Below are 20,045 nucleotides of genomic sequence, written 5' to 3' on the forward strand. Positions count from 1 at the left end.
GCTTCTCCCTCTGCCTCTCTCTCTCTCTCTGTGATGACTATGATAAATTAAAAAAAAAAAAAATCTCCTACAGATTAACATGCCAAGAAATGCCAGTTACTTACTGGAATGTAAAATTCAGATGATTTTCACTGATGGGGCAGGGGGCTATGCATCACACACATGAGTATGTATGTGTGTGGCTTCTTTCTCACACTTTTTTTTCTTTTTTTTAAGATTTTATTTAGTTATTCATGAGAGACACACAGAGAGAGGCAGAGACACAGGCAGAGGGAGAAGCAGGCTCCATGCATGGAGCCCAACATGGGACTCAATCTTGGGTCTCCAGGATTACACCCTGGGCTGAAGGCAGCGGCACTAAACCACTGAGCCACTGGGCTGCCCCTTTCTCCCACTTTTTACAAAAACCAATTGTGATTATTACCTTTTGAGAAAAAACTATCACCATGTATCATTAAAAACCATTTATTAAATCTCCAAATTTCAAAGTATGTTTTATCTTTTTTTTTTTTTTTTAAAGATTTTTTATTTATTTATTCATGATAGTCACAGAGAGAGAGAGAGAGAGGCAGAGACACAGGCAGAGAGAGAAGCGGGCTCCATGCAGGGAGCCCGATGTGGGATTCGATCCCGGGTCTCCAGGATCGCGCCCTGGGCCAAAGGCAGGCGCCAAACCGCTGCGCCACCCAGGGATCCCAGTATGTTTTATCTTTGATTGTAACTGTTTATTTACTTTTTTCCCAACTTGATGCTGAGTAGTTTACAAAAGTGCTCAATAAATGTTTTGTAATAAATGTCTACACAAGGTTATCTAATTTGAATTTCAGAAAAAGATAGTCACAAAGGCATAATAAAAGCCTAATAACAATAATGAAAGTATAAAAAAAGGCATTGATACCGTTGACCAAAAAGCCAGGTTCCTGTTCTGGCTCTGTTCCTTACTGGGTGTTTAACCTTGGGAAGGTCTCATTTCCTAAATCTATTTCCTCATCCGCAAAGTGGAATTACTCCTATTTGCTCTGCTTACCTCATAGCATTATTGTCAAGAATCAAACGAGTCCATGGATTTTAAGGTGTTTTGCAAACTGTAAAATATCTTGCCAATAGTATTTATTTTTTCAATGAAAATTTGTTTTGAAAGTAACATGCAGGGGCACCTGGATGGCTCAGTCAGTTGAGCATCTGCCTTTGGCTCAGGTCATGATCCCAGTCTCCTGGGACTGAGCCCCACATCAGGCTCCCTGCAGAGGAGGCTTCTCCTTCTCCCTCTGCCTGCTGCTCCCCCTGCTTGTATGCTCGCTCTCTCTCCTTCTGTCAAATAAATAAAATAAAATCTTTTTTTTAAGTGACAGGCATTTTACTAGGATGTAAAATATGATTGGGGAAAATTGGGGAAGCAGACACAAGCATTGCTAGCCTAGGCAGATTGAGAGCAGGGCAGTTATCTCTCACCTCATCAGTCCTGTAAGTAGTCTAGAGGGGACCTATTCCTGCTCTCTGCTGTTTATTATTTTTGTCTTCTCTGAGTCTCAGTTTCTTTGTATCAACCTCTCTGAGCCTATTATACCACCTGTTACCTGGGAGTTATACACGTCTTACTTACCCTGGACAGTTTGCTGGGAGGCTTATATTAGATCACTATTGCTAAGGTCTTTTTGCCAGTCACAAAGTGATATGCAATTATAAAGAAATTTGGTAATATTTTCTTAAAGGCAGTGAATTTTCAGGAGTAGTTTAAATAAAGCACACAAGGTCAGGGTATGAGAGGATTACACTGGCCCCTGTCAGGCACATCCCAGAAAAGAACAGATTATGCCTCGCTGTCTTGGATTGGATCACATATTGCCTTACAAATTCCATTCTGTGAAGGCCTTGGGAAAAATAAAATAAGCCCTTCCATAACCATTAGCTTATTCAACCTTCCCAGTACTTGTGCCAATCAGGAATTATTATGCCCATTTTATTGATAGGGGAACTGAAGCTTAGAGATGTTGACACATCCCCAGAATCATGCAACTGGTAAATGAGTGCATCTGGAATGGACTCTTCCCACAGCAGTGGGAGAGGACAAATGTGCTTAGATGAAAGGAGGTGGCCTCACACAAATGGCCCATTTGTCATTCTTCCCTGACATAACTTTCTATTCACGCCATCAAGCCTATTTTCTGTCTTTTACAAATACTTCGTGTTTCTCACTATGGCTGGGGTGCCCAGAGAAACAATTATGATACCAGGCAGATTTAGAATGCAATGAGGTGACAGCTAAGGATGGGCAACAAGGCATTTCTACAGGAGGGGAACACAGTCAGTGTTCACACCTCCTCCCCTGAAAGACCTTTAACTGGTGAAGAAGTGCGTACTGTTAGAATGCCCAGCTCTTAAGTCACATTCCAATTCTACACATAGACTTGAAGGTCTGCATAAACACCACTGCACTCCCACCTCCACCCTCATAAATCTGTCATCTTAAGGCTTAGGCAAGTCAAGAACAGCTCCTTGGTCACAAAAATGCTAGGGGGTCCCTGTTTATGTATAAACCTCTTTTCACTATGAATTCTTCCTTCATTATGTGTCTGCTCTTATTTAAAATCTAATTCAAATATTAAAAATTGGAAACCGGGATCCCTGGGTGGCGCAGCGGTTTAGCGCCTGCCTTTGGCCCAGGGCGCAATCCTGGAGACCCGGGATGGAGTCCCACGTCGGGCTCCCAGTGCATGGAGCCTGCTTCTCCCTCTGCCTATGTCTCTGCCTCTCTCTCTCTCTCTCTCTCTCTCTGTGACTATCATAAATAAATAAATAAATAAAATTTTAAAAAAAAATAAAAAATAAAAATTGGAAACCGCCCTGAAGTCCATAAGTTTGGAGTCCAATATAAGTAAATTATAACACATTAATTCAATGGACCATTAAGGAATCATTCAAAAGAATAAAGTAGATGTGGCAAAACTGCCACAATATAATGCTTGGGTGAATTCGTAAAGGGAAGAGCAAGGTGCATAGTATGTTCCCATTTTATAAAAAGAGAAATATTAAATGTTTTAATATTCATTTTAATATGAATAAATATTATTTTTGCAAAAATACTAGAAATAACAGGCATACCTCGTTTTATTGTGCTTTGCAAATATTGCCTGTTTTACAAATTGAAGGTTTGTGGCAACCCTGCATCAAGCAAGTCTATAGGCACCATCATTCCAGCAGCATTGCTCACTTTACATCTCTATCACACTTTGGTAATCCTCATAATATTTCAAACTTTTTCATTATTATTCTATTTATTATGGTGATCTGTGATCAGTGATTACAACTTGCTGAAAGCTCAGATAGCATTTTTTTAGCAAGAAAGTATTTCTTAATTAAAACCTGTACAATTTATTTTAGACACAATGCTATTGCACATTTAATAGATTACAGTTTAGTGTAAACATAATTTTTAGATGCACTGGGAAACCAAAAAATTCATTTGACTTGCTTCATTGCAGTGACCTAGAACCAAACCCACAACATCTCTGAAGTATGCCTGTGTTAGAGTAGCCAGCTAGTTAGGTTGTAACAGGATGCCTGGAGGTCAGCAATGAGGAAATCATGGGCAGCTATCAGGAAGGTGAGAGGCCTGTCCTGGCAGCATCCAACAGCTGAATCAAAACAGGCCCATGGTGGCAGATGCCATGACAGAAAACCCCTGCTTCCCACTCCAAGTAGTAAATATTCTGCCCCCTAGTTTGTTTGTTTGTTTTTTAAGATTTATTTATTTATTCATGAGAGACACAGAAAGAGAGACAGATAGACAGACAGGCAGAGGGAGAAGCAGGCTCCATACAGGGAGCCCGATGTGGGGACTCGATCCTAGGACTCCAGGAACATGCCCTGGGCCAAAGGCAGGCATTAAACTGCTGAGCCACCCAGGTGTCCCTGAACATTCTAAAATTTAAATGATACTAATATTCTCCATTGCCCTTCAGGTAAAATCTACTTTCTTTTCCTTTCTTTTCTTTTTTCTTTTTTATTTCTCTTTATCTGCAAAGGCTTCGGAATCATACTTAAGGATATACATTTCTTCATGTATGTCCCCCAGCAGCACAGAACAGAGACCAGATTTCTCTGGTTCTTTTGTAATGTTCACACCACACCCATTCCTCAAAATCTGTCATCCGTCCAGATAACTCCAATTAACAATGAACTCTCCCCATATGTGATGGCAACTGATTATTCAATTAACGCTTAATTAGGGACACCTGGGTGGCTCAGTGTTTGAGCATCTATCTGCTTTTGGCTCAGGTCATGATCCCGGGGTCCTGGGATTGAGTCCCGCATTAGGCTCCCCACGGGGAGCCTGCTTCTCCCTCTGCCTAATGTCTCTGCCTCTCTCTCCATGTCTCTCATGAATAAATAAATAAAATCTTAAAATTTTACAGCTAATTATTCTCTGAATTGTTCTCTAACAGCTACAAAGCACTTTAAACAAACGGTGAATGGAAAAATACCAAGCTGGGAGTAAAAAGATTTAGCTTCCAGAGAGCCAAGAATCTGCCACGAACTCTCCATGTAATCAAGAGCAAATCACCTTTCTGGGCCTCAGTAAACCCTGCAGAATAAGGGTGGAGTACTGATCTCTGAGGATCTTCCAGTCTGTGGGTCTATGACTCTGAGCTCCTCAAAGTTCAGGAGCACAGGCCACATCCTTTCCCAAGACACATAATGGAAGCTCTATTAAGACTTGAATGAAAGCCATTGATGAAGAGATTGCCTGGCCCCAGCCCTTCGATACCAAACCAACATGCTACAGATGACTATCTTCCTTGAAGGGCTGTCTACGTTTACAAATGAGTATACAGCTTCACTGATACAAACCTAATAACTCTTAGTATCTTGTTCCACTGGAAAGTTATTTCTTAAAACAAACTTAAATCTCTCCACATCAACCTTCAAGGGAACGGAGAAACTATCAATAATGGTTTAAATCATCACCTCCAGATTTGCCTTATGTCCCCCCCCACTGTGGTACTCCTTTTTGCTTGCAGCCCTTAGACTCTGGCTCAGAAAACAAATACTAGACCACTGATTTGTCAGAGACATGCCTTACTGCCCAGACTCCCACTGTTCTCACCAGGTAAGCTACATGATTATGTAAATCATTGACAACACCCAAAGGTCAAAGATAAACAAAAACAAACACCTTTTCAGGAATTTCACCTAGAAAACCACTTACAATGGCAAAAAAAAAAAAAAAAAAAAAAAAGAAAGAAAGAAAGAAAGAAAGAAAAATACCCATACACAGAAAAACAGAAAAAAAAAAAAAAAACTAATTTTTTAAGCTTTGGGAGATGTTGGAGGCGTGGAAGTCTCAAGAGCTGGTTTCCGAAGGGCAGTGAATACCAGACAATATGGTACAAGAGACTCCCGGCTGTTGTGTCAATGAAGCCTTTCAGACCTTCCACACTACTTCACTTGTTCCCTTAAAGTAGCGCTTTCTGGAAGCTCAGCTCTCAGCTGGCGAGAACAGTGAACCTTGTGCTATTTGTCCATCAACTTCTTTAAAAAGAAAAACCTCCTGTACAGCTGTCTTGTTTTGCATTTTCTATTCTGTACTTCAGGACACATAATGACAAACAGTGGAGGCAAGGGGCTCTTTAAAAACTGTGAAGAAAGAAGAAAAAGTACCCAGAAGTCTCTGTTTTCAGCTATTGGAGAAAAGTCTGCAACCCACAGAAACCAGCACTAATTAAAAAAGAAAGAAAGAAAGTCAGTCAGTCCCTGAGCACTGGGAATTAACAATAAAGCACTCTTCAGGTTTTGAGATACAAAAACAAAACAAAACAAAAGGTGCATAGCCCATCCATCCTTTCCAAATCAAACAATACAACTTTCCAAAATTTGAATCTAAAAATCTTTTCATATGTAAATTGCATCTCAATAAATTAATTTTTAAAAAATCTTCACATGCAACCAACTCTGAAGAGTTGGTGAAGATAACCCAAAGTAAATATTCCCAAAGGCATTTTTTTCCCAAAAGCATTTTTTCCTACATTTTTTGTAGAAATTGGGCCCACATCCATTGACCGTATAAGAAAGCAGTTAAAAAGAGCACCTAAAAGCATTGAAATGGGTAGGAAATATCAGAAAGGGAGACAGAACATGAAGACTCCTAACTCTGGGAAACGAACTAGGGGTGGTGGAAGGGGGAGGAGAGTGGGGGGTGGGGGTGAATGGGTGAAGGGCACTGAGGGGGGCACTTGACGGATGAGCACTGGGTGTTATTCTGTATTTTGCAAATTGAACACCAATAAAAAATAAATTTATTATTAAAAAAATAAAAAATAAAAGCATTGAAACTAAATGTTTTCTTCAATCTTTCTCCCCATATTTTAACAAAAACCTTAATGTTGAAAATTGGTGTTTAAAGGAATATTTTTTTTTATTTTTATTTATTTATGATAGTCACACACACAGAGAGAGAGAGAGAGAGGCAGAGACACAGGCAGAGGGAGAAGCAGGCTCCATGCACCGGGAGCCCGACGTGGGATTCGATCCCGGGTCTCCAGGATCGCGCCCTGGGCCAAATGCAGGCGCCAAACCGCTGCACCACCCAGGGATCCCTGTTTAAAGGAATATTAAAGGAACTGTCAACACTGTTCATTTAAAAAATTAACAATGTCTTACTTAATACATAAGAACTCAAACTGATAAGAAAAACCCGGAAAAAAAAAAGAAAAGAAAAACCCGAGAAAATAGCAAAGTAAATTATAACATAAATAGAAAATAGCCATAAATATCAGGAAATGTTCATACTGAATAATAGTGACCAAAGAATTGATATTAAAACAATAACATTTTGTCCCTCAATTTAGAAAAAAAAAAAAAAGAGTACTTCAGTGCTGGTGACTGTCATGAAATGGGCCCTTTCACATACGATGAGTTGTAAATGGGACAAACCCTTCTAGTATGCAATTTGTCAAAATATATCAGGAACCTTAAAAATGTTTGTATTCTTCAGAATGGCAGTTCCATTTGCAGGAACTCGATCTAAAGAAAATAATCTTGCTCTGGAAAACATTGTAGAGGTTCCTCAAAAAAGTTAAAAACAGAACTACCCTACCATCCAGCAATTGCACTACTTACTAGGTATTTACCCAAAGAACACAAAAACACCGATTCAAAGGGGCACATGCACCCAATGTTTATAGCAGCACTAACAATAACAGTCAAATTATGGAAAGAGCCTAAATGTCCATCGACTGATGAATGGATCAAGAAGAGGTGGTATAGGGGCACCTGGGTGACTCAACTGGTTGAGCAGCAGACTTTGGATTTGGGCTCAGGTCATGTTCTGAGGTGGTGGGATCAAGTCTCATGTTGGCTCTGCACTCAATGTGGAGTGTGCTTATCTCTCTCCCTCTGCTTCTTCCCTCCCCCTCCCCAAACTAGGTCTAAAATAAATAAATAGGGATCCCTGGGTGGCGCAGCGGTTTAGCGCCTGCCTTTGGCCCAGGGCGTGATCCTGGAGACCCGGGATCGAATCCCACATCGGGCTCCCGGTGCATGGAGCCTGCTTCTCCCTCTGCCTATGTCTCTGCCTCTCTCTCTCTCTGTGTGACTATCATAAATTAAAAAAAAAAAAAAATTTAAAATAAATAAAATAAATAAATAATAATTGTAAAAAAAAAAAAAAGGATGTGGTATACACACACACAAGAATATTACTCAGCCATCAAAATAAACCCTTGGGCACCTGGGTGGCTCAATGGTTGAGTGTCTGCCTTAGGCTCTGGGTGTGATCGTTATGTCCTAGGGTCTAGTCCCACATTGGGCTCCTTGCCAGGAGCCTGCTTCTCCCTCTGCCTGTGTCTCTCTGCCTCTCTCTCTGTGTGTGTCTCTCATGAATAAATAAATAAATCTTAAAAAAAAAAAAAAAAGAAACCTTGCCATTTGCAATGATGTGGGTAGAGCTAGAGTGTATTATTATTATGCTAAGTGAAATAAGTCAGCCAGAGAAAGACAAATATCATACAATGTCACTCATGTGGAATTTAAGGGGGGAAAAAAAAACAGAAGAACATAGGGGAAGGGAAGAAAGAAAGAGAAAAGCAAACCATAAGAAACTCTTCACTATAGGGATCCCTGGGTGGCGCAATGGTTTGGCGCCTGCCTTTGGCCCAGGGCGCGATCCTGGAGACCCGGGATCGAGTCCCACGTTGGGCTCCCTGCAAGGAGCCTGCTTCTCCCTCTGCCTGTGTCTCCGCCTTTCTCTCTCTCTCTCTCTGTGACTATCATAAATAAATAAAAAAAAAATAAAAAACTCTTCACTATAGACAACAGAGGGTTGATGAAGGGAGGTAGGCTAAATTGGTGATGGATATTAAGGAGGGCACTTGTGATGAGCACTGGGGTGTTATATGTGAATGATGAATCACCAAATTCTACACCTGAAAACACTTTTACATATATATTAACTAACTAGAATTTCTAGAATGAAATCGAATATTTTTATAGAGCATAGAACCCCCAAAAAGAAATAGAAAAAATAATCCTGAATATGAAAAAAGATGGCCACTGAAGCATCAAATTCCAGCATACCTCATTTTTATTGCACTTCACTTTATTAAGCTTCAAAGATACTGAATTTTTTACAATTGTAGAATTTGTGGCAACTCTACATTGAACAAGTCTATTGGCATCATTTTCTCAACAGCATTTGCTCACTTCATGTCTCTGTCATATTTTGGCAATTCACACAATGTTTCAAACTTTTTCGGTATTATTATTTTTCTTATAGTGATCTGTGATGTTACTATTGTAATTGTTTTAGGGTGCCATAAGCCATGCCCATGTAAGATGGAAAACCTAATTATAAATGTTGCAGGTGTTCTGACCACTCCACTGACCAACCATCCACCTGCCTCTCTCTCTCTCATTGGACCTCCCCATTCCCTGAGACACAATAAAATTAAAACTAGACCAATCAATAACTCTTCAATGGCCCCTCAGTACTTATAAGAAAGGAAGAGTCACATGTCTCTCATTCTAAATCAAAAGCTAGAAATGAGTGAACTTAGTAAGGAAGGCATAGCAAAAGCCAAGACAGGCCAGAAGCTAAGTCTCTAGAGCCAAGTTAGTTAGCCAAGTTGTGAATGCAAAGGAAAAGTTCTTGAAGGAGGGATGCCTCGGTGGCTCAGCGGTTGAGCATCTTCTGCCTTTGGAATTCCTTTAAGAATTTATCGGGGGAGGGATCCCTGGGTGGCGCAGCGGTTTAGCGCCTGCCTTTGGCCCAGGGCCCGATCCTGGAGACCTGGGATCCAATCCCACATCAGGCTCCCGGTGCATGGAGCCTGCTTCTCCCTCTGCCTATGTCTCTGCCTCTCTCTCTCTCTCTCTCTGTGTGTGTGTGTGACTATCATAAATAAATAAAAAAAAATTAAAAGAAAAAAAGAATTTGTCGGGGGGAAAAAAAAAAGAAATTGTCTGCAAGGATGCCTGGCTGGCTCAGTCGTTGAGCATCTGCCTTCAGCTCAGGTCGTGATTCTGGGGTCCTGGGATCAAATCCCACATCAGGCTCCCTGCATGGAGCCTGCTTCTTCCTCTGCCTACATCTCTGCCTCTCTCTGTGTCTCTCATGAATAAATAAAATCTTTAAAAAAAAAAAAAAGAAAATTAAAAGTGCTACTGCAGTGAGCACATGAATGATAAAAAAGCAAAACTGCCTATTTGTTGATATGGACAAAGTGGTAGTCTGTCTGTAGTCTGGATAGATCAAACCAGCCACAATATTCCCTTAAACCAAAGCCTGATCCAGAGCGAAGCCCTAACTCTTCATTCCTGTGAAGTCTAAGAGAGGTGAGGAAGCTGCCAAAGAGTTTAAGCTAGCAGACGTTGGTTTATGAGATTTAAGGAAAGAAGCTGTTTCCATAACATAAAAGTGTAAGATAAAGTAGGAAGTGCTGATGTCAAAGCTGCAAAGTTATCCAGATGATCTAGCTAAGATCATCAATGAAGGTGGCTACACTAAACAGGTTTTCAATGTAGATGGAACAGCCTTGTGTTAGAAGACGTCACCTAGATCTTTCATAGCTAGAAAGCAGAAGTCACTGCAAGCAGAAGCCGTCAAGGCTTCAAAGCTTCCAAAGATATGCTGACTCTCTTGTTAGAGGCGAATACAGTTGGTGACTTACAGTTGAAGCCGATGCTCATTTACCAATTCTGAAAATCCTAGAACTTTAAGGATTATGCTAAATCTACTCTGCCCATGCTCTAGAAATGAAACAAAGCCCACCTTTTGAGAACTACTGTTCATAAAATGGATTCCTTTCAAATATGACTGCTCATTGAAAATGCTCCTGCTCACCCAAGAGCTTTGATGGAGATGTACAATGAGATTAATATTGTCTTCATGCCTGCTAACACAACATCCATTCTGTATGTAGCTCATGGATCAAGGAGTCATTTCAACTTTCAAATCTTATTATTTAAGGAATACAGGATGCCTGGGTGGCTCAGCAGTTGAGCGTCTGCCTTCAGCTCAGGGCATGATCCCAGGGTCCCGGGATTGAGTCCCTCATCAGGCGCCTCTCGGGGAGCCTGCTTCTCCCTCTACCTATGTCTCTGCCTCTCTTTCTGTGTCTCTCATGAATAAATAAAATCTTTTTAAACAAAGAAATACATTCCATAAGGATATTACTGCCATAGTGATTCCTGTGATGGAGCTGGACAAAATAAATTGAAAGCTGCCTGGAAAGGATTCACCATTCTAGATGCCATAGGACTATTCATAATTCATGGGAGGAGGTCAAAAATGAACATTAACAAGTTTGGAAGAAACTGACACCAACCTTCATGGATGACCTTGAGGAGTTCAAGATCAGAAGCGGAAATGATTGCAGGGTGGTGGAAACAGCAAGAGAACAAGAATTAGAAGTACAGCCTGAAGATGTGATTGAATTGCTGCAATCTCATGATCAAACTTGAAGGAATGAGGAGCTGCTTCTTCGGGGATGACCAAAGAAAGGTTTCTAGAGATGGAGTCTATTCCTGATGAAGATGCTGTGAAGATTGTTGAAATGACAACAAAGGACTTGGAATATTACATAACTGTAGTTGATAAGCAACAGAATTTGAGAAGATTGACTCCAGTTTTGAAAGTTCTACTGTGGGTAAAATGCTATCAAATAGAATCACATGCTAGAGAAATCATTTGTGAAAGGAGAAGTCAGTCAATGTGGCAAACTTCGTTGTCTTAAAAAAAAAAAAAAAAAAAAAAAAAAAAAACCTTTGTCTTTTTTATCTAAGTTTTTAAAAAATGTTTCAGGTAATCTCTACACCCAACGTGGGGCTTGAACTTAAAACCTCCAGGTCAAGAGTTGCATGCTCTTCTGACGGAGCCAGCCAGGCAGGCACCCCATTGTCTTATTTTTAAAAATTGCCTCAGCAGGGCAGCCCCTGTGGCACAGTCCCACAACGGGCTCTCTGCATGGTGCCTCCTTCTCTCTCTGCCTGTGTTCTCTCTGTGTGTGTCTCTATGAATAAATAAAAAATATTAAAAAAAAAATTGCCTCAGCGGCCCAGTCTTCAGCAACCAACACTCTGATCAGTCAGTTGTCATCAACATTGCAGCAAGACTCCACCAGCAAAAAAAGATGATTTACAGAAAGCTTAGATAATGGTTAGGATTTTTGAGCAATAAAGTATTTTTTAAAAGATTTTATTTATTTATTAATGAGAAACACAGAGAAAGAGAGAGGCAGAGACATAGGCAGAGGGAGAAGCAGGTTCCACTCAGGGAACCCGATGTGGGACTCGATCCCAGGTCTCCAGGATCACACCCTGGGGCCAAAGACAGGCGCTAAACCACTTAGCCACCCAGGGATCCCCAATAAAGTATTTTTTTAATTAAGGTATATACATTTTTTAAAAGAATTTATATATTTGAGAGACAGCACCAGCGGGAGGAAGAGCAAAGGGAAAGGGACAAGTGGACTCCCAACTGAGCACAGAGCCAGACTCAGGGCTCAACCTGAGGATCATGATCTGAGCCAAAGTCAGATGCTTAACTGAGCCACCCAGGCGCTCCAGTATATACATTTTGTTAGAAACAATGCTATTGTATACTAATTAGACTACAGTATATCATAAACATCTTTTATATGCAGAGGGAAACCAAAAAATTCATTGGACTCACTTATTACAGAGGTCTGGGGTCAAATTCACAATATTTCCAAAGTATACCTGTATGGAAAAGTAGAATAAATGTCTAACTATGTCTAAATAGCTGAAGAAATTGTGAAAAACTTTGGCACATCACACTATTGGCACATCGGAATTTTAAATTATATTTGTGAACATTTTTTTGAAATGTTCATGATTTTGGGGGTGCCTGGCTGACTCAGTCTGCACAGCATGAGACTCGATCTCGGAATTATAAATTCAAGCCCCACGTTGGGTACAGAGATTGCTCAAAAATAAAAAATCTTTTGGGGTACCTCAGTGAGAAATCTACTTCTCTCCCTCTTCCTCTGCCCCTCCCCTTGCTCAGTCTTGCTCATGCACCCTCTCTCTCTAAAATAAATAAATCTTAGGGGCACCTGGGTGGCTCAGTGGTTGAGTATCTGCCTGTGGCTCAGGTTGTGATCCCAGGGTCCTGGGATTGAGTCCTACATCGGGCTCCCCGCAGAGAACCTGACTCTCCGTCTGCCTATGTCTCTGCCTCTCTGTGTGTCTTTCATGAAGTATATTACTACTCTTGCCATATTCAGCAGATAAATAAATGCCCACTGACTAAATGGACCTCAATTCAGAAATCTTTCCCCAGAAATGCTCTTATATCATCATTCCCAAACACTGGCTGCTGGCAATATTGGCAGTCCACTAATATATGTGGTCCATGGCATATAGTACAAGTCAAGTGAAATGGCATCTTTCTGGACTATGAGTTGGGCAAGGATTCATTTCATAATTCAAAGAGCAGGTCATATTTATATACATTCACTGATATATTTACAGGAAAACTTATGCCATATTTCTCTATTGCACCTTCAAAACCTCTCACAATCAGTATCATCATAGAAAAATGACAAACTGCTTGGAGGACCTTTTTGCATGTAGTTATATTCCTGAGTTCTTGGAGGTTACTGGTAATAAGGATATTTTTTAAGATTTTATTTATTTATTCATGAGAGACACAGAGAGGCAGAGACACAGGCAGAGGAAAAAGCAGGCTCCCTGAGGGGAGCTCGATGCTAGACTCAGTCCCAGAACCCAGGGATCATGACCAGAACCAAAGGCAGACACTCAACCAGTGAACCATCCAGGTGCCTGGTAATAAAGATTTTAATTCCAAAAAGACATTAACTTCACCAATTTTTTTACTGTTTTAAATATTATACTAGAAAAGTTTTAATTTTAAAAAGTGACTCATGTTATATATTTTTTAAAGATTTGTTTATTTGAGAGAGATTGTGCAAGTGCATGATTGGAGGGAGGGACAGAGAGAGAGGGAGAGAATCTCCAGCAGATTCCCCACTGACTGCTGAGCTCCAAGATGGGGCTTGATCCCATGACCCCAAGATCAAGACCCCAGCAGAAATCAAGAGTCGGATGCTTAACTGACTGAGCCACCCAGGCGCCCCTCATGTTATGTTTCTATTACAGAGCTTGACTTAAAAGGACTGGACTCTAGGACTTCAAATATCCCTACTGCCAGGTTTAAACAATAACATTCTTCCAAACTGATTTTAAATCTCTGCTCTGATATTTACTAGCTTTCTGACAGTTATTTAAGCTCTCTGCTTGGTTTCTCCATTGGTAAAAATGGAGATGAATAATACCTACCTCATAGAGTTGTTACATGGATTAAAAGATTGTGATGCCCTGTGCCTAGCCCTTACTCACTAGAGTTAACTTTTTTTTTTTTTTAAGATTTTATTTATTTACTCATGAGAGACACAGAGAGAGATCGAGGCAGAGACACAGGCAGAGGGAGAAGCAGGCTCCACACAAGGAGCCCGATGTTGGACTTTAACCCGGGAATCCGGGATCATGCCCTGAGCCAAAGGCAGGTGGCTCAACCGCTGAGCCACTCAGGTGTCCCGAGTTAGCTATTTTCATTATTATTCACTGTGGAGAACAAAGTCAACTGTGTCTTTACTGTGTAAAATATCTAAATGAAAAACAAGAATATCTTGATAATTCTAAGTATAATATTGCTTAGTGTTAACTGATGTATTTTAAATAGTAGTTCAGTGAATTTTAAGTGTTTATTAAGATGGATTATGTTCTATATATTCATTCATTCAACGACTAAAATATTCCTTTAACATCTACTATATGCTAGGCATTTTTACAAGTATAAACAAAAATAGACAAAAATTACTGCTTTCATGGAGTTTACATTCTAGTAGAAGGCAATAAAGCCAGTCCAGACCAATAAAGTCTGTCTGAAGAGGCAGCCCCGGTGGCTTAGCGGTTTAGCATTGCCTTCAGCCCAGAGCCTAATCCTGGAGACCTGAGATTGAGTCCCACGTCAGGCTCCTTGCGTGGAGCCTGCTTCTCCCTCTGTCTCTCTCTCTCTAATAAATAAATAAAATCTTTAAAAAAAAAAGTCTGTCTGAACTATTTATTTTTATATGACTTATTCGTGGATATTTAAAAGAGATTTTAAAAATTAAAATATTAAAAAAAATAAAATTAAAATTAAAAAATCACATGAGCCCATTATTTTCCTAGTCTTTTCTCCATTCCTAGCACCCTCTCAAAAGAAACATCTAATGGGTATTCTGTACCACTACACCAATTACTAACCTCTTCCTAGCCCCAGAGGCAACAACAAAGATGTGTTTAAGCTCATTACTTAAACCAAATGAAAGCATAAGACTCAGAGAATTCACTTCATATTTCTTAAGACTTTCAGAAAATATGCAGTCTGATGGAACAGATTATAGGGTTCTGCATTTTTAAAAGATTTTATTTATTCATTCATTTATTTATGAGACACAGAGAGAGAGAGTGCATGTGCACACAGGGGAAGAGCAGGGGGAAGAGGAAGAAGCAGGCTCCCACTGAGCAAGGAGCAGTAGGGCTCAATCCCAGGACCCTGTGATCATGACCTAGTTGAAGGCACATGCTTAAGCTGCTGAGCCACCCAAGCACCCAGTTTTGCATTTTTAAAAATTAGTTGTAATTGATAAAATAGCAAAAAAAAAAAAAAAAAAAAAAAAAAAGAGCATGCACACATGTACACAAAAACAACTATATAAAAATGTACATAACATCATTATTTGTGTTATCAAGTATCTGGAAACAATCTAAATATAATAGTAAAGATAATAAATGTTGATATAACTGGAGCTATTTGTATGAACATGGACATAATGTTGAAGGAAAAGCACAAATTATAGAACACTTACATGCCTGTTTGGGGAAGGGGATTCAATTTTTATTAAAATCCCCAAAACTCAGGCAAAGCCTGGATGTCTCATACTAAAAAGAAAAAATTGCTTCATTTTCATTTTTTCTGTATTTTTTAAAATTTAAATTAAATTAGCCAACCCACAGTACATCACTAGTTTCAGATGTAGAGTTCACCACCTACCTCAATTGTTTCATTTTTAAAACTACACCAGGGGGCAGCCCAGGTGGCTCAGTGGTTTAGCGCAGCCTTCAGCCCAGGGCATGATCTTGGAGACCCGGGATTGGGTCCCACGTTGGGCTCCCTGCATGGAGCCTGCTTCTCCCTCTGCCTGTGTCTCTGCCTCTCTGTGTATTCTCATGAATAAATAAATGAAATCTTTAAAAAAAAAAAATAAAACTACACCAGGGACACCTGGGTGGCTCAGCTCAGGGAGTGATCCCTGAGTCCTGGGATCCCCTGTGTGGAGCCTGCTTCTCCCTCTGCCTATGTCTCTGCCTCTCTCTGTGTCTCTCATGAATAAATAAATAAAATCTTAAAAAAAAAAAAAAAGCTAGACCAACTCTTAGGGAAAAAAATAGAAAATTGTACAGCATTCTTATATAGAAAGCTAATGTAAATACTTCCAGCAAAAAACTGGGTATTACTTATCTGTTTCACAGAATCACAGAATTAAGTCAGACTCAAGTGTCTAATGGGTTCGATCACTTTGCCTTTCTAAGTTACCGTGTTCTAGACATTACATTACAGTCATCCATATGCCCTAGGAATAACGACTTTCCATCACCTGCTTCAAGACAGAAAATAGAAGTGTAAGTGGCAATGCCGTTAGTGTTCCAGTGTGTGAAAACCTAACGTGAATTTTCCCCTTTCTCTGGCAACAGGTCACAAGATATAATTATAAAAAGAAAAGGAAAACAAAAAAACCTTTCTTGCTCTGCTTTTACTGACTTCAGAAATAGTACTCGTTAAAACTGTCTTTTGATCTAGAATTACTAAATACTTCTTTAAGGATCTTTCAGTCACTTATCTTCAAGTTACCCAAATCACAAGCTCCTTTTTCCTTTAAAGATCCTCCCCTCCCCCACCAAAGTTAAGTAAAATCAGTTGCGATTGTTGGGCAGGTACTGCCCTCTAGTGCTTACACTTTTATAATAAAGTTTTTAAACACCACATCATTACCACAGAAAACCTGTCAAAAATTAAATAATATCCTATTAACCCAAAATTTTTCAATTTCATACTATTTATATTGTGGGCCAGTAAGTCTTTGTCCTTGCATCATTGGATGTTTAGCAGCATCCCTGACCTCTGGCCACTAGATGCAGGAACACTCCTCAACCCCAGCTGTGACAAAAATGTCTTAGGACTTTGCTAAATGTCCCCAGGGGAGCAAAATCACCTCTGGCTGAAAATCAAGTATTGCTAAAGGTTGTCCAAAATATTCACATTAATTCTGAAAATTATAAGCAGAAAAAGTCTTCTTGTAATAAAGCAAGATAAAGGAGAATTTCATTTCTGCATTAAACAGAAAAATAAAGAATTACGGTTTTCAGGTCTCCTCCACACCCCACAAAGTCCTGGCTAGTGGGAAATTCTTCACACCTTTAACTTTATATTCCGGTTTTACTTCTCAGATCTGTTTACTTCCCTTCAAAGTGCTTAGAAAACAAAGCTTGTACTTCTAGCTGAGTATAGGAAAGATGTCAGGAAAAATGGGGGGGGGAATGTATCTGTACTATGTTCTAACATAATATGAAACATAATAATTATAAACATAATATGAAAATTCTCAAAAAATATCAAAAGAAGTTTCAAATCTGGATTTTAGAAAGTTACATTAAGAGGGTTTATTCAGGGCAGCCCGGGTGGCTCAGCAGTTCAGCACCCCCTTCAGCCCATGGCCTGGTCCTGGAGACCCGGGATCGAGTCCCACGTCAGGCTCCCTGCATGGAGCCTGATTCTCCCTCTGCCTGTGTCTCTGCCTCTCTGTGTGTGTGTGTGTGTGTGTGTGTGTGTGTCTCATGAATAAATAAATAAAAATTAAACAAAAAAGAGGGTTTATTCAGATCTGCTGTGTTAAAGCACATTATGCTTATAAATCCTGATTCTGTGAATTTAAAACCTACAAATGACTGAGGACTGATTTTTTTAAAGATTTATTTATTTATTTAAGAGCACCCACCAGAGCAGGGGGAGGGGCAGAGGAACAGGAGACAAGGAGACTACCCCCAGCTGGGAGCCCAAGGAGGTATCAGCTGATCACTGTCTCCATCCCAGAACTCTGAGATGACCTGGAAATCAAGAGTCTGATGCTTAACCAACTAAGCTACCCAGGCTTGGACTGGCACTGAATGTAACTTCCTCCCCTCATTAAATTTCTCACTGACTTAACTGGGTTTACTAAAGAAAAAAGACAGTAAGAATCAATAAGCAATTTTTATTATATTATTAAGAATATATCACTTATTAATGTATTGCATTTATTGTTTTTAAAATTTTACTTATTTGAGAAAGAGAGAGGAAGTACAAGCAAGGAGACCAGCAGGAGAGGGAGCAGACCCCCCCACTGAGCTGGGAGCCCAACACAAAGCTCAATCCCAGGACTCTGGGATCATGACCTGAACAGAAGGCAGATCTTAGTTGACCAAGCCACTCAGTGCCACTCACAAACTTTTAAAAAGCAAATTATTTTTGGGCCACCTGGGTGGCTCAGTCAGTTAAGCGGTTAAGCGTCTGCCTTCAGCTCAGGTCATGATGCCAGCTCCCTGCTCAATGAAGAGTCTGCTTCTCTCTCCCACTGCCCCTTCCCACCACCTCAAACATGTTCTCTCAAACAAATAGAATCTTAAAAAAAAAAAAAAGGCAAATCATCCTAGAAATTAGTTTATGTTCATTACTAATTTCACATCACCTTAAACTTCTCTGTGAAAGAAGTATTTCCTTGGGCTTTGATTTAAAGGAACTGTAGTAGTCAGAATAACCGCCCTACCACTTGCCAGAATTCCATGTCCCAATCCCCAGAGTATGTTATCTTACATGGTAAATGAGATTTTGCAGTGTGATTAAGTTAAAGATTTTGAGATAGAGGGCAGCCTGGGTGGCGCAGTGGTTTAGCGCCTCCTGCAGCCCAGGGCGTGATCCTGGAGACCCCGAATCGAGTCCCACATCGGGCTCCCTGCATGGAGCCTGCTTCTCCCTCTGCCTGTGTCTCTGCCTCTCTCTCTCTCCTGCTCTGTATCTCTCATGATTAAATAAAATAAAATCTTAAAAAAAAAAAAAAGATTTTGAGATGGAGAAATTTGCCTGGATTATCTAGCTGGGCACGACGCAATCACAAAGGTCCTTATAAATGAAAGGAGACAGGAAAGCCAGAAGAGAAATGATCACAGAAGTCAGAGTGATACCATGGCTCCCTGTGAAGTTGAAGGGCCATGAGCTTAGGGATAAGAGCTGGAAAAGACAAGGAAGTGATCCTCTACTAGAGCCTTCAGAAGGAACACAGCCCTGCTGACATCTTTATTTTAGCCTCCTATGACTCATTTCAGATTTCTGACCTCCGGAACTGTAAGAAAATTAATTTGTATTGTCTTAAGTAACTAAGTTTATGGTGATGTGTCATAGTGGCAGTAGGAAACTAATACAGAAACATTTCATTAATCTTTTACTATTTTTAATATCTCATTAAGTTGGCATCTCAGAGTTTGAATAATCACATCTCATCATGTTTGTTTGTTTTTTTAAAGATTTTATTTATTTATTCATAAAGACACAGCTAGAGAGAGAGAGGCAGAGACACAGGCAGAGGGAGGAGCAGGCTCCATGCAGGGAGCCTGATATGGGACTCAATCCGGGGTCTCCAGGATCATGCCCTGGGCTGCAGGCGGCGCTAAACCGCTGCACCACCGGGGCTGCCCATGTTTGTGTTTTTAAAATGTGTGCTCTCTTTCTCTGGTTGCTAATAACTATCATTATTATCATTTTTTTCACTAATTATTATCGTTATTTTCACTAAAACACACTTGTTATTTATCTTTAGCTAAACAACATATCCCAAGATTAAAACTTGGAGGCTAATAGACATACAGTGAGGAGCACCCACTCTAGTGCTGCAAGACAAATTTAGTAAACATGACACATGCATTTAAGTATGTGGCAATAGCTACCTATGAAATCTCAAGAGAGAGATAAATCCAGTGGTGCAACCACAGTGGCTGTTGAACAAGTTGATATTTGATTCAGAAAATAGAATCTGACTTCAGGACACAAAAATGACAAAGTTAACAATGCTACTTTGATGTGACCCTTTAGCAGAAACAAGTTAGGTCATTGTAGAAGAGAATGAAGCTTGATAAATTGTGAAAAATGGGCCTATCCCCTTAATGTAGATAGAGGGAATAGGCTAACAAAGTATTCTCACCTCATTTCACTGGCATTTTAATGGTGAAAGCAGCCACTATGGAGATTCCCTACACAGTGCCTGCCTGCTATGCCTCATTCTGATGCAATAGTCCTGATGGCAAGCATCCATACACTACTCCTTCCCTTGTAGAGGTATTATTCAGACACTCAAGGAATTATAATTAAAATCTACCTTCAAATAACTAAAATACTGGCATACACTTCCAAAAGAAAACAACTTTCCCTCCTT

The 20,045-nt window shown here is 40.0% G+C and overlaps 1 protein-coding gene across 16 annotated transcripts in view; it reads right to left on the reverse strand.

Moving 5' to 3' along the window:
• LOC102154731 overlaps nt 1–20,045 on the reverse strand; it is a 49,485-nt gene that overhangs the window by 16,451 nt on the left and 12,989 nt on the right. For 4 of the 16 annotated variants that reach the window (XR_005372734.1, XR_005372732.1, XR_005372726.1 and 1 more), the window contains one exon: nt 12,170–12,216. The exons of 11 other annotated variants lie outside the window; for them this stretch is intronic. The gene's annotated coding sequence lies outside the window, so the exon portion shown is untranslated. Of the gene's footprint in view, nt 1–6,539; nt 6,597–12,169; nt 12,217–20,045 lie in introns of those variants that run through there. One more of the 16 variants, XR_005372741.1, reaches the window with a different exon arrangement.

The sequence above is a fragment of the Canis lupus genome, chromosome 17, assembly GCF_011100685.1.
Source record: "Canis lupus familiaris isolate Mischka breed German Shepherd chromosome 17, alternate assembly UU_Cfam_GSD_1.0, whole genome shotgun sequence".
Taxonomy (NCBI): domain Eukaryota; kingdom Metazoa; phylum Chordata; class Mammalia; order Carnivora; family Canidae; genus Canis; species Canis lupus.